Below are 12,540 nucleotides of genomic sequence, written 5' to 3'. Positions count from 1 at the left end.
TAAAAAACTGCAACAATTACTTGCGTAAAGTACAAATTCAAACTCTCTATTCCTCTGAAATTTATGATTGTACATCTGTGTTACTTGCCTTCCAGCCTAATAGGAAATAAAAGTGTCTGCATAAATTTGTCTACATTTTGCATAATCATTACAATAAATAATATTTTGATTTTTTTCTCTTAGGGTCTGAAAGATCTCACAAAATAACTAGGATAGAGATAGGATATAGACCCAATTTTTGCATTTGGGAATAAATTAGCATGTGATAGAAACTTTGGTTGTGAATAATTTTTCTGACATGGGAGGGGAAACTGGTTGTTTCATGAACGTTTAATGACTTGGCCAAGTTAGCTACTGAGAATTTAAGTCATCTTCAGTCCCACAAATTATTTTGTCACTAACCACAAAAACTGCTATTCATATTTCACATTGCAAGTAAAGTCACTACAGTGAAGAAACCACAGCACAAATTCTCACTCTGTATTGTAGAAAAACATGTACAGCAAAGACAGACATGTGGAACAACTGCACGTTCTGAGCTGGTTCCCTCAATTCACATAAGCCATTAGAGAGATCACATGTGTTGTGCAGCATATGGCCTCAAACTGTTTTGTCACTAGCTGAGAAAAAAAAAAAGCTGTGCACGTATTTGTTTGCATGACCATATGGTATGTGCCTGATAGGAGCAGTTAAAAGCAATGAGCAAAGCTGGAATTCAGCACGACCTTCCTGGGGAATCCCTGACAGAATTTGGGTGGATACCCTATGCCATTTTTGTCGGCTTTCATAATAGATATAACAAAAGTGACTTTAAAGAAAGTGTAAGATTAAATGTGGTTCCAACTTGAAGGTCTCAGTGTGTCTGTAGTCATCCTGCAAGCTTAGATAAACTTTAATTGGTACACTATCTTTAGCAAAAAAATTAATTCCTCACTGGATCCTTTTATTCTTGTGATGAAAGCAGCACAGAAAACATTGCCTGCATGTTTCACATTTTCAGGATCAGCTCTTGGGCTTTATTCTCCAATATTAAACTACATTACATAGATTGGCCAAAACTGAAAAAAGGATTTTGGCATAAAACACAGGATTCAGACACTAAAGTCCAAATTTGTAATGCAAAAATGCACCTGTTTAGTCTTGAATATTCATTCTTAGCTGAATCCTGTTAGGTGTAAACATTCCTTGTGTGATCAGTTATACATGTTCAGAACTGCCCCAGCCACAGCAATCGAATGATCACTTCCACAGAGATCCAGAAACTTTTCTGCTACAGCACTTGAGATTCTTGGCTAACTGTGCCTGATTCTGACCACACACACAATTTTGCTCACTGTTTTCTGAAGAGCATATTTTGGAAGAGAACTGAGGTGATTGTGCTCAGTATTATGTGTCAGCCCAGCAAATACCGGTCCAACCTATGGAGAGCTGGGTTCTTAACCTTTCTTGACATCTAGATCCTCACGGAATGACTTGGTGAATGACTCTTCTACTCCACTTACTGGAGTCTGTCATTGTATGCAAACAAACTGGAGAGTTCTGGATGGAAGTGGGAAGGCACAAGAGAAAGCCCAGCTGGATTGTTCAGACACTGAGCATAATGTAGGAATTCGATGAGACTGTTGGTCGCCTAACAAATGTTACAGTTATTGAAACAAAAAGAAAATAGTTTGGAGCAGCTATTCAAATAAAGAATTGCATGTTTAGAGTCTACCTGCCTATTTCTGTGGTTTGTTGTTTTGTTGGTTTTTTTAATGAACCAAACCTATTAAATAGGTTAAAATAATTAAATATTTCAAATATTAAATAAAACAAAATTACTGTAAATATTAAAAAAACCCCACAATTTAAAAACACTCATTAGAAAATCTTTTCCTCCAAAAAAATCAGGTTTTGATCCACATTTTTAGACCATTGCTTCTCATGCTTTAAATATACATGATTTTGAGAGATTTATGTGTGTGTGTGTGTGTGTGTACTAAAAGGGTAAGAATAAAAAATTTGAAGGAATTATTTTTACCTCCAGAAGGTAAAACCCATTTCTACCAGGAGAAAGGTATTTCACCCATTTCTTAGGAACTATGTCTTTGCTTTTGTTTCCAGGTCAACATACACAAACCTGTCAAATAGTACTGCTACAGGAGCCAACACACCAGAATAAACAAATCTGCAAGCATTCATACCATCAACACTCTTATTAAAGGAAGATCACCAAGGATATTTCTCATGCCTAGAACCACAGGAAACAATAAACAAAGTGTTTCATTTGATTCATAAGTCAGGATGCAGACAACACTCCCAAAAACAGAGCCAATTGCCCTAACTTGTAAAATCACACTCACCCAATGGTTTGAGCAACCTGCAGTGTCTTCAGACTCATGCACCCTCAAATCTCTCTAGTCATAAAAACTGAAAGGGGGAAAAAGCTGCACCTCTCTTCTGTATCCATTATTCTGACGTGTGAAACAATTATAGAATAACTTATTGAAGATAAAAGTCTGAATAGGGACTGAGGCTTAGGTCTTCATTATATAAATTAAACAAGAACATGAGTGTCTGATTTGATTTAATTTAGGATTCGAGTACTCCTTGAAATTGTTATGATTACAGTAAAAGGTGATCTTGGCATTTAGTCTCATGCTCAAAAAAATAAAACCGGGGTTCTTTTATCATGCAGTTTTCATTATCATCTTGTTAGTTGTACTGAATTACTTATGTGTATTTATTTCAGTCGTTTATGTCAGCCATCCCATGTCACTAGCATGCTACAGTGTTGTAAATAGCATGGGAACAATTAAAATTGTAGCTATTTAACTTATGTAAACTCCAAGGCAAGTCCTGGCTGTCAGACTGGAGCACCAACCATCAGACATTTGACTGACTGCAAAGTAAAAAAAGGCTGACTATTCATCCTTGACACCCTTAGTTACTTCCAGAGTTCATAAAGAACTATAAATATACCACCCAAGCCCACAGTACTGGGATAAAATGCTAAGTGCTGCAGTTTATAAGGCAAGAGCAAAAATACACCATTACGTCAGTGAGACAGACACAACCACGTCAGTGGATCCTACACCAAAGATTTATACACCCTGTAGGATAAAAATAGAGTTCAATTTAAAAATGCATCAGATGTTTGCAAGTCATTACAAAGCTTATATTATTCTTTTTTGAAAAATCATCCAGACAGATGTGAAGGTGTCAAAAACCTGAACTGAACCAAGAATTTAAGTCAGCATCCAAGGGGTATTGACTATGGAGAATGTTCTTTGGAGAGCCTGGATGTGCCTGTCAGTTTCTAAAGGACAGTTATGGGGGAAGTTGGGAGAGAGAAAATAATAAAAGATGAGGACTTTTTTTTTTTTTAATTCAGTGTGGTCTAGTTTTGGGGGCATTTTGTTGTTTGGTTTTGGTGGGGTTTTTTGGGTTTTGGGGTTTTTTTCTGTGGGTTTTGTTTGTTTTTGTTTGTTTGTGGGTTTTTTCAAGGTTTTTTTCATTTTGTTTTTTGGGGTTTTTGTTATTGTTTTACTTTTTAAAGGTAGTCTTAGCTAGGGAACAGGAAATCTTCAGGATTGGAACATGGAGGTTCAGGCCCACAGACAGATGGATATACTTGAGAAAGAGGTAAAATTTGTAAGGAAACCAGAAGCAGTTTATTTTTGTCATCGCAATTTATTTTTTCTTATATTACAGACATGAAGTTTCTTGCAACTCCTCTGCCTTTGGAATCCGAAAAGGCCCCCAAATAGACAACAAACAGTCTAGCAGGGGCAAGCTAAACACACTACAATACTGCAGTAGGGATCAGCCATATGGTAAAACAAAGACCTTCCCTCTTCTCCCCCAGACTTGGGGATACATACTGTATGCACACATAAAGGGAGCAAGAGCAGCCACAGAAAGAACTTTAAAGACAGCACTCAAACAGGAACAGGAACATGAATACAGCTACAATCCCTTCTGTGCTGCTGTGTTCTGTGGCACAGAGCAGGTGAGTGCTGCTGGCTCTCAGTGCACATTCCCCAGGTTTTTCTATTTGGCCAGCTATTCTGACGAAGACAGTCTGCAACATTTTCCCTTCTTTTACTGACAGTATGAACTCCAAAACATGTGGAAAGAACATTCAGTATATTGATGAATATTAAAATATTTGGGATACCACATGCTAATAATGTATTCTACAGTGTTCACAGAACATTATGCCTAAAGAATAGGAACATATTGAGTGGCTTGGGCTCAAATAGATTTACAAGTTTGAATAAAACTACGTCACACACACACAACTAGTTAATAATATAGACAATAAAGACTTTGCACTGAAGTACACTAAAGCATATGTGATTATATTGGATTGTACTTTTAAAACATTTTAAAGACAACTTTTCTCCTCAGAGAGATTTGTAAAGCCAATTACCTGGAACAAAACCAAACATTGCATTCCCAGCTCCAACATGAATCATGGAGGTTCACTTCTATTAAAAGCATATATAGTGCTAACAAGTAAAATTATTTTAAAATTCACTTTTTTCACTATATCTAATTGCAAGGTTTAATTGTGTCTTAATTTTCTCTCAAATCAGTTTGATTTTGCAGTGTTACTACCTTCTATATAGTATTTTTTCCTTCTTTTTTGTCTGCGCAGCAATCCCATAAATATATAAGACTTTACAAGAAAAAATCCATCAAAACAAAACAGTAAAGTGAGGTATTTCTGTTTACTTAAAGAGGCTCTCTACCTCTTCTCATTCCTTTTACTGGCATTGGAGCAATCAGAATAGTTAGTTGCTAAACAACTGCAAAAAGGAGTTTGTTCCTTTTCTGGCCTGCTTTTAGAACTGCTTTGTTTTCCTTGAAATGAATTTTTAATATCTAATTGTCCCATCTCTTCTGAGTAAAAGCAGAGAAACTTCATCTAAATATATTTTTCCTTCATGATATTATCATCATCCCTTTTACATTCTGTATCCTTCATTCACAAAAAAGACACAACAAGTCATAGTTAGAAAAATGATTCATGTTTTGTCTTACATTTAATTGCAAACTCAGTCTGACATACCAAGGGAGATAGGCAACTGCCTCAACCTAAGGGCAGATCTCTCCTGAGTGCAAAGGCCTTATGTCCATACACAAGAGGCAGAGGAAAAGAGATTTCGGTAAGTTTTTCACCTTTTATTAGGGAATCAATAGTTTTGTAGCTGGTCTGATACTTTGATGACACCATGTTCTATTTCACTTCAGGACTTGTGAGAATACATTTTGGGGTCCAAGTCCCACTTATGAAACTGAATTTCTGCCTAATCTGAGGCTCCGCTTACAGGGATCAGTACCTCTCATCTGGCATCAGTCAACATCCCCACTTTAAGCAAACAGGCAAGGATGGATTATCAGTTCACTCACTACTGTTGTCCCCAACAGCCGTAATTTGACCAAGATCAAGAAGGAGAGAAAACTTAGTTGAGTTTCTATGTTGTTCAGAAATTCCTACATCATAGATTTTGATAGAGGCTTATCTTACTTGCCCCACATCAGCAGCTGTGCTACACAAATGTCTATCTGGCTTATCAGAAAGCCTCTCAAATGAACACTTCTTAATATCTTTCTTTCCCAACCAACCATAGGAGCAGCAGCCAACTTCTTGCAACAAATCTGTAATTATATTAAATAGCACAGTTAAATTAGACTCAGATGCTCTGAGCTATTGCATAGACTTGATGATATTTCTGAGATACCACTGTAATTTTTGTATAGAGGAGTTCATCTAAAAGTCCCCAGCATGTGCCAGTCTCTGCCTTGTGCAACAACTAACATTAGGCAATGCTGGCCCAGCAAAAATTAGACCCTGTGCACCACTGTCTTCTGTCAGGTTCTCAGCAACTACCAAGCAGTGTGGGAATCAACCCCACTAAGAAAAATACCAAGTGGAGAAACAGGACAGCTCATTTCCAACTGTGAACTGAAGCCCTCTGAGAATGTCAAAAATAAATGTGAAGAATCTGAACAGCACTTTTTCTGTTGTCTGCAAGTTGTGGATAATAGGAAAAGCAAAAGACAGTGGAGGGTAATATTAGTTCTCTGTGTGGCTTGTTCTGAAGTACTTGGTATTTAATAGCAGCTAAATCAGGCAAGAAGGCGTAGACTGATTTGGCAGAAAGTTTGCTCTAGTACGTAACATAAAACATATGAAGGTGATCTATTTAACCTCTTCATTTCTACCCTTGCACAGCTTTTAATTCAACAGGAAGTAGGGAGAGACAGCATATACATATATACACTTTTGAAAGGGTAGGAGAGGAAGTGGAAGATTTTGTTCTTTTGTGAGTTACAGGGTTGCTCATACTGAAAAGAACCTCAATGGAGCAGAGGGCTTCTGAGCCACACATGGCAATTGAAATAAAAACAACTAAATAAATATATCTGGTGGAAGGAATAATGAGAAATATTTTTTTCCACTGTAAAATGTGTGTATGTGTGTGTAGCTTCAGTATTTTTAGCAAAACTGCAGCCGATGGAGATGGGTATGAAATTGACAGCTTTCCTCAGGTATTAACCTCATTGATGAATGTGTCCTAGAACACACAGACCATACACTGTGTATTTATTAATGATGTATCAGAGACATGGTTTTATACTGATGTGTATATTATTGAAATAAAGAATCTTGCAATACCTTCTAATGCAACTAACCACCAGTATCCTAAACCCACATTTTTTCCCTTTCTGTTTAAATTCTTGGGAAACAATGCCATTAAATCAAAAGGAAGAAGACAGCATTAACAGTGCAGTAAGGAGAATATAACTTAAAACAGAGTTCTGCACACATTCGTTCTACAACCAGTTTCTGTTTACATTTGGAATTTTATAAAATTCTGTTATTGTGTTCCCAGCCAATAAAATTCCCATTAAAAAATAGCTGGAACACAAATATTTTCCTCATCTACAATATGGCTGAGTTATTCCTACTCCTTGAAATTTAACTTTTTCTGTTTACTTTTAGTTACAACTTCAATATTTTAAATAAAACAAAAGAAGCAACTGGTGTTAAGAATTCTGGAACAAAACCTAACAAAAAAAACTCCTGTCTTTAGCATTGATAACAGCCAAAGAAGTGTGATGTTTAAGGCTTTAAAGTTAGTCTTCCTATTACCTACAATAAACTCCATAGAGTTTATTTTGTTTATTTTGTGATATATAAGGTTGGGGTGACTTCTGGGATTACTTGAAGCCTACAACTTTTTCAGGTTTCATTAGCATTTGTGGGAATCGCATACATGCATCAGTGTCAAGATAAAAGAATTAATCTTTAAATAAGAAGGCCCATTTAAAAAGAGATTTCTATCAGGGCATTTTACATGACTATGAAAGATTTTGATTTCATCCACACTCAGCAGGGGTGCCCGTTATTCAAACCATGTGGTATCTGCTTGGTATGCAGGGCATAAATACTGCTGCTGTCAGCATTTGCTTTAAAATCTGATGCAATATATTACAAAGAAGATTTGAACAATCATAACTAAAATTTGTTGGGAAGACTTGAAACAAAGGTTTGAATAAAGTTGAAAACTTATGGAAACAATAAAATCTGAAATGTTATAAAAAGAAACTTAGTATCCACATGGAACTATTCTACAACCTTCTTAGCAAATTTTAATCAGACACGCCTAACAAAAGTAATACAACCAAATTCATATAAAAAAAACATGCGTACCTTCCAACAAAGTGATTAAATACTGTAGTTTACATTACATTTTTTACAACTACCATATATAGGAATACTTGGTGCAATCTGACGGCACTAAACTTAGAGAAAAATGCACAGCCAATTAGCAAAATAGTTTCCAACATATATCTGTTTATCGGGTCATTTTTCAGTATTTTCCACTGTCAAATCTATATTTACATTGACATTCACACAACGTCATTCTAACATCTTTATTCCATCTACCTTTATTTGGTCTTCTTAAAACTTATGAGAAATTCTTGTCTCTAAAATACATACACTCATAAGCATAACCACCACAATCTGCAATATTTAAATTTATTTAAAGATTTACTATTAATGTTGCTCTAATTTGATATTTAGACAGGTCTGTCAGAAGTTATGAAGGAGTTCAGATAAAACAGTTCTTTCCAAAAGAGATCTAAAGTTGTACTATAAATTACACAGCTGACACAGGACTTGAAAATAGATATCTGTGTCATAATAAATATTTTATACTTATTGGTCGAGAGGTTTTCAAAGTCTTATGAAAACATGACTATATACAAGACAAAATTAAAGAAGCTGTGTTAACAACTTTTTAGAGATGAAGAATTCATGGGAACATTGATCAACATTTTAGAGAAATTGTGACAATAATAGAAAAAAACCCTGCATCTCTGATCAGGATATTAAAATGCATACTACTTTGACATTCAATCTGTGATTCAGAAGACTGGTTTTCATCTACACACAAAACTCCAAGAAGGGTATTTGAGATAGTAAAACATATTTTGCATTATTTATAGCGATATTAATTAAAGGAAATGAGACCAGCACTGCAGGATTTGACTAATAAAAAATGTTGTTTTGTATATTTAAGATTATTAAAGATTTAAGATTGAGATTATTAAAGATTATTATTTTAGGAAGCAGAAAGGATATTCTTAAGATGACGTTAAAGTCATCTTTCTTATAGGTGTTCCTTAGTCTGCTGTAGTATCAGCAAACTGAAAACCTCCTAGGCAGATAGACCTGGATCCAGTATGATTATTGTTTAATTAACTATGTTCAGCAGAAGTATTTTTGTATCAGATGACTTTACTGACAATGTACTTGATTCAGCTTCAAAACAGATTACAGGGCCTCTTGAGATCCTTTCCAAGATAATTTTTATAAAGACAGCAAGATCGGTCTTATTGTTAATATATATATAAAAAAATACAAAATCACTCTGTGACCACATTGAAATGCTAAATTCCAACAGTAAAACACCAGAAAAGTGTTTTTCACTGATGTAAACAAACAGTGAAGAATCAAAGTTTGTTTATGAAGATGAATGCAATGAAGTTGAGTCTGAACTAATGACAATCATCATTATTTTTATTTCATATCATTACATGTCACCATCAAGTATGGATTCTATCACAAATCATGAAAATAACTTTTAAGGGACATGTTAATACTAACCAAGGATAAAGGTTCTGATGACAGGATGCCCAATTATTCTGATGGCAGAAGAAAAGTACATCTGAATTGTGCTTTTGTCACTTTTTCACCTCTTCCTTTTGGCTTCAACACAGCCAATTCTATTTGCCAAGATGTGATATATCCCTATGGAGATGTCCACAAAAAGAATACCTCCAAATAGAAAACTCAAATATTTTTGTCAGCTTAACCCATGGCAAAGATTCTACAGAACCTTGTTAGTTCCAGTTCTCAACTCCTTCCCTTCCATTTGTATGGATTATTTATTATTTCTTAAAGAAAAAGTAATGGTTTATTAAAAAGTAATGATGGTGCAATAATAAGAAAGCAACAATGTAGTAACAGTAAAGTCAACTGCTTTATTCACTGCTTCATTCTCATCATCAGAAGCTAGCTTCCACAACATAAAAGGACTGGCCAGGTGTGGGGATTTCAGGTTTTCTTTTAAGAATTATTTTCCTTGCCTACTGTGTAGCTAGACTACTGGTGTAATATAGCAAACATTTATTTTTGTGTTAGACCGATAAATGACGGTATTAGAGTACAAAGTTTCTTAAAGAGCAATGTTGTAGGGACTTCACTGACCACAAAGCACAGAACCATCTGTCAGATATGGTAGCAGAATGCATAGGCCATGTATTTCTGGCCTTAGCTTTCTGTTCTTTCTAAAGATGTTAATCCTACCTCATCACAGTTACCCATTTTGCACCAGTAACAAACTTCCTCTCATTTCCTTGCTTTGATGGACCTATGACATCAGTTTTATCCCTAATACATGACACCTTGTATTTCAGTACCTCACTTCTTATTCTGATGGCTACAATAAATCACCTAGAGCTAACTATTATACCGATAAAAGGAAAAAATTTGAGATGCCATTTCAAAGTCTCAAAAGTATTTCAGAATAACAGTTTGATGAGCCAGAGCATAAAGTTCAGAGAGGGCTTACATCCAGTGGGATTCTGAGGGTATGTGAAGTGGTATGTGGGTACTGGTTAAATTTCCCACTTTCCAGTACTCCACACTCAGATAATACACATTATTATGTGTATTATGTGTATATGTATTTTTATATGTATTATAAATTACATATTATTATATGTAATATGTATATTATGTATTATATGTATATGGCTAATAGTGTGATCTGCATATTCCTCAGTCCTGCCATAATTTCCTATTTACAATTACAGATCTTGTTTCAAATCAGGGCCCTCAGGAGTTGGGACAATGGTGGTAGAAGTTATTCTTTAGGTTTTTTAAAATCACAAGAACTGTGAAAATACTACAATTGAAGCCATAGTTTGGGTATAAATAATGACTCAGACAACTGTTTTTTATTTTCATTTTTGTTTTCACTGACTGAGAATGTAAATTGAACTTTAGTGCTATTGTGCTTTGTTCTCCCTCTCTGTGAAAAAATGTGTTCTGCATTAAATTGCATGGATAAACTCCAACAGCTCCAAATATCACCCTTCAGCTTTTGTATGACACAAGAGCCAAGAAAAGATAGAGAATGTGGTTTTATGACCAACAGATGGTGTAATTGGTATCATAGATGTTTTTATGTCAGGGGGTCGTAGGTTCAGTCTCCATCTGGAGCCTTCTCAGATCTGCTGTGTAGCCCAATGATTAAAGAAGCTATATTGGGTCAAAGACACAACCACCTGCCTGAGGGTAAAAGAATTGCTTTCTTGATCTAGCTGTTATACTGCAGTTGCCTCCCATACTACAGTTTTCAAGCCAACCACTGCAGTAGTTAATAACAACAGGACTGCAGAAGATATTCAACACCATTTTGTTCCTATCCTTCAAGTTTCTCAGGATCTTTTGATAAATGTCATAAAAGTAAGTCTTGTCTTGTTTACAGGAGTGAAAAGCTATTCTAACTCAGGATGATAATTATAAAGGACCAAAACCCAAGGAAAAGGAAACAAGTAGGCTGGATAAACTTTGAGAGATTCAGCATTGTTCAGTTGGCCAAGAGGACTCACACCTCCCAGTCAGAATTAGACACACATGTACTCTGATGGTAAAATGCAACATCAGTGCTCAGCACAATTAGTCTTAGCTATGGTTTATAGATTAGAGTACTAAAAAATGCTCTAATCCTACAGTGTTAAGTTTGTATGTGGTTTACCTAAAGGGTGTACAGACAGATCAAACATAGTAATTAGGCACACAATGAGATCATCTGTTTACCTCCCTTATGGGCTGAGTATCAGCAGTAATAAATGCACAAAACCAATGAAACTGGGGCTTCACTGGAAACCAATACTGTCCCTTCTACGAAGCAGGGATTCTACATACTCAGAATTATTACACAGTGCAGCAAACTTGCCTGGCATACCTCCTAATTCAGTTGCTCTCTATAGAACTGGTGCCAGAGTATTTACTTGGCTATGACCGAAAATGAGCAAAATATTTCTGTCTAATTAAAAAGCATTCTGCAAATTACTAGTTTCATGAAGTTCTGCCACAAAGAATCGTATGACCCTTCACAAACTCTGGATAGCAGTACCCCTGTGCTAGACAGAAACCCATCCACAATCTAAATTTTAAAGATAATGATACAAGCATGAGTAAAACTATTTCATTTATCAAATATCACATACTTACACATAAAAAAACAATAAAGTCAAACCCTTTCAGAATGTTAAAATATTCCCTTATATTCTGTTTTAAAGATTCTCCCATGCTAATGATAAACTTTGTCTATATTAATACTTTAAAATAAGCTTTAGCACAAAATTAAAGCTAATATTAAATAGACATGTATATTTTCAAAATTGAAACACAGTACCTATTATTTTAACTGATTGTAAATACAAAGAAAATAACATGTGATCTCATTACAAGGTTTAAAATTTCTCTTCCCTTATATGACTGAACTGACAGCCTGCTAGATCAATGTAATCACTCGATAAGGACTTCTCTAGCAAACCTACATCCCTGATGTAGGTTCAATGTCACAAATTAAATATCACAGATTTCATCTGTTGATAATACACAAGACTATGTGCTTCTTTTTGCAGATCCATAAACAAAATACACATATATATTTTGAAAAAAAGCAGTTGCAGGTGTTTAACTGCATTTGCTTCAATGTAATATAAACATATATTTGCATGGGGTGTCATTCACATGATAAATCTTTGCTGGTATAAAAAAAACTTGAGATGCAGTAAGAGGGGAAAAAGGTATATTTTCTCTCTCATATCACAAAGAAAATGAATGTGCATTTCTATTTATTTTTACTTAACACAAGCAGTGGAATATTTTCCTTTAACACAAAAAAGATACTCTTTCTGCTGCAGAGCACTCTTCCTAATAGGCTAAGCTTTAGGGACGATAAC

The sequence above is a fragment of the Molothrus aeneus genome, chromosome Z (genome assembly GCF_037042795.1).
Source record: "Molothrus aeneus isolate 106 chromosome Z, BPBGC_Maene_1.0, whole genome shotgun sequence".
Taxonomy (NCBI): domain Eukaryota; kingdom Metazoa; phylum Chordata; class Aves; order Passeriformes; family Icteridae; genus Molothrus; species Molothrus aeneus.
This window is presented reverse-complemented; position numbering follows the sequence as displayed.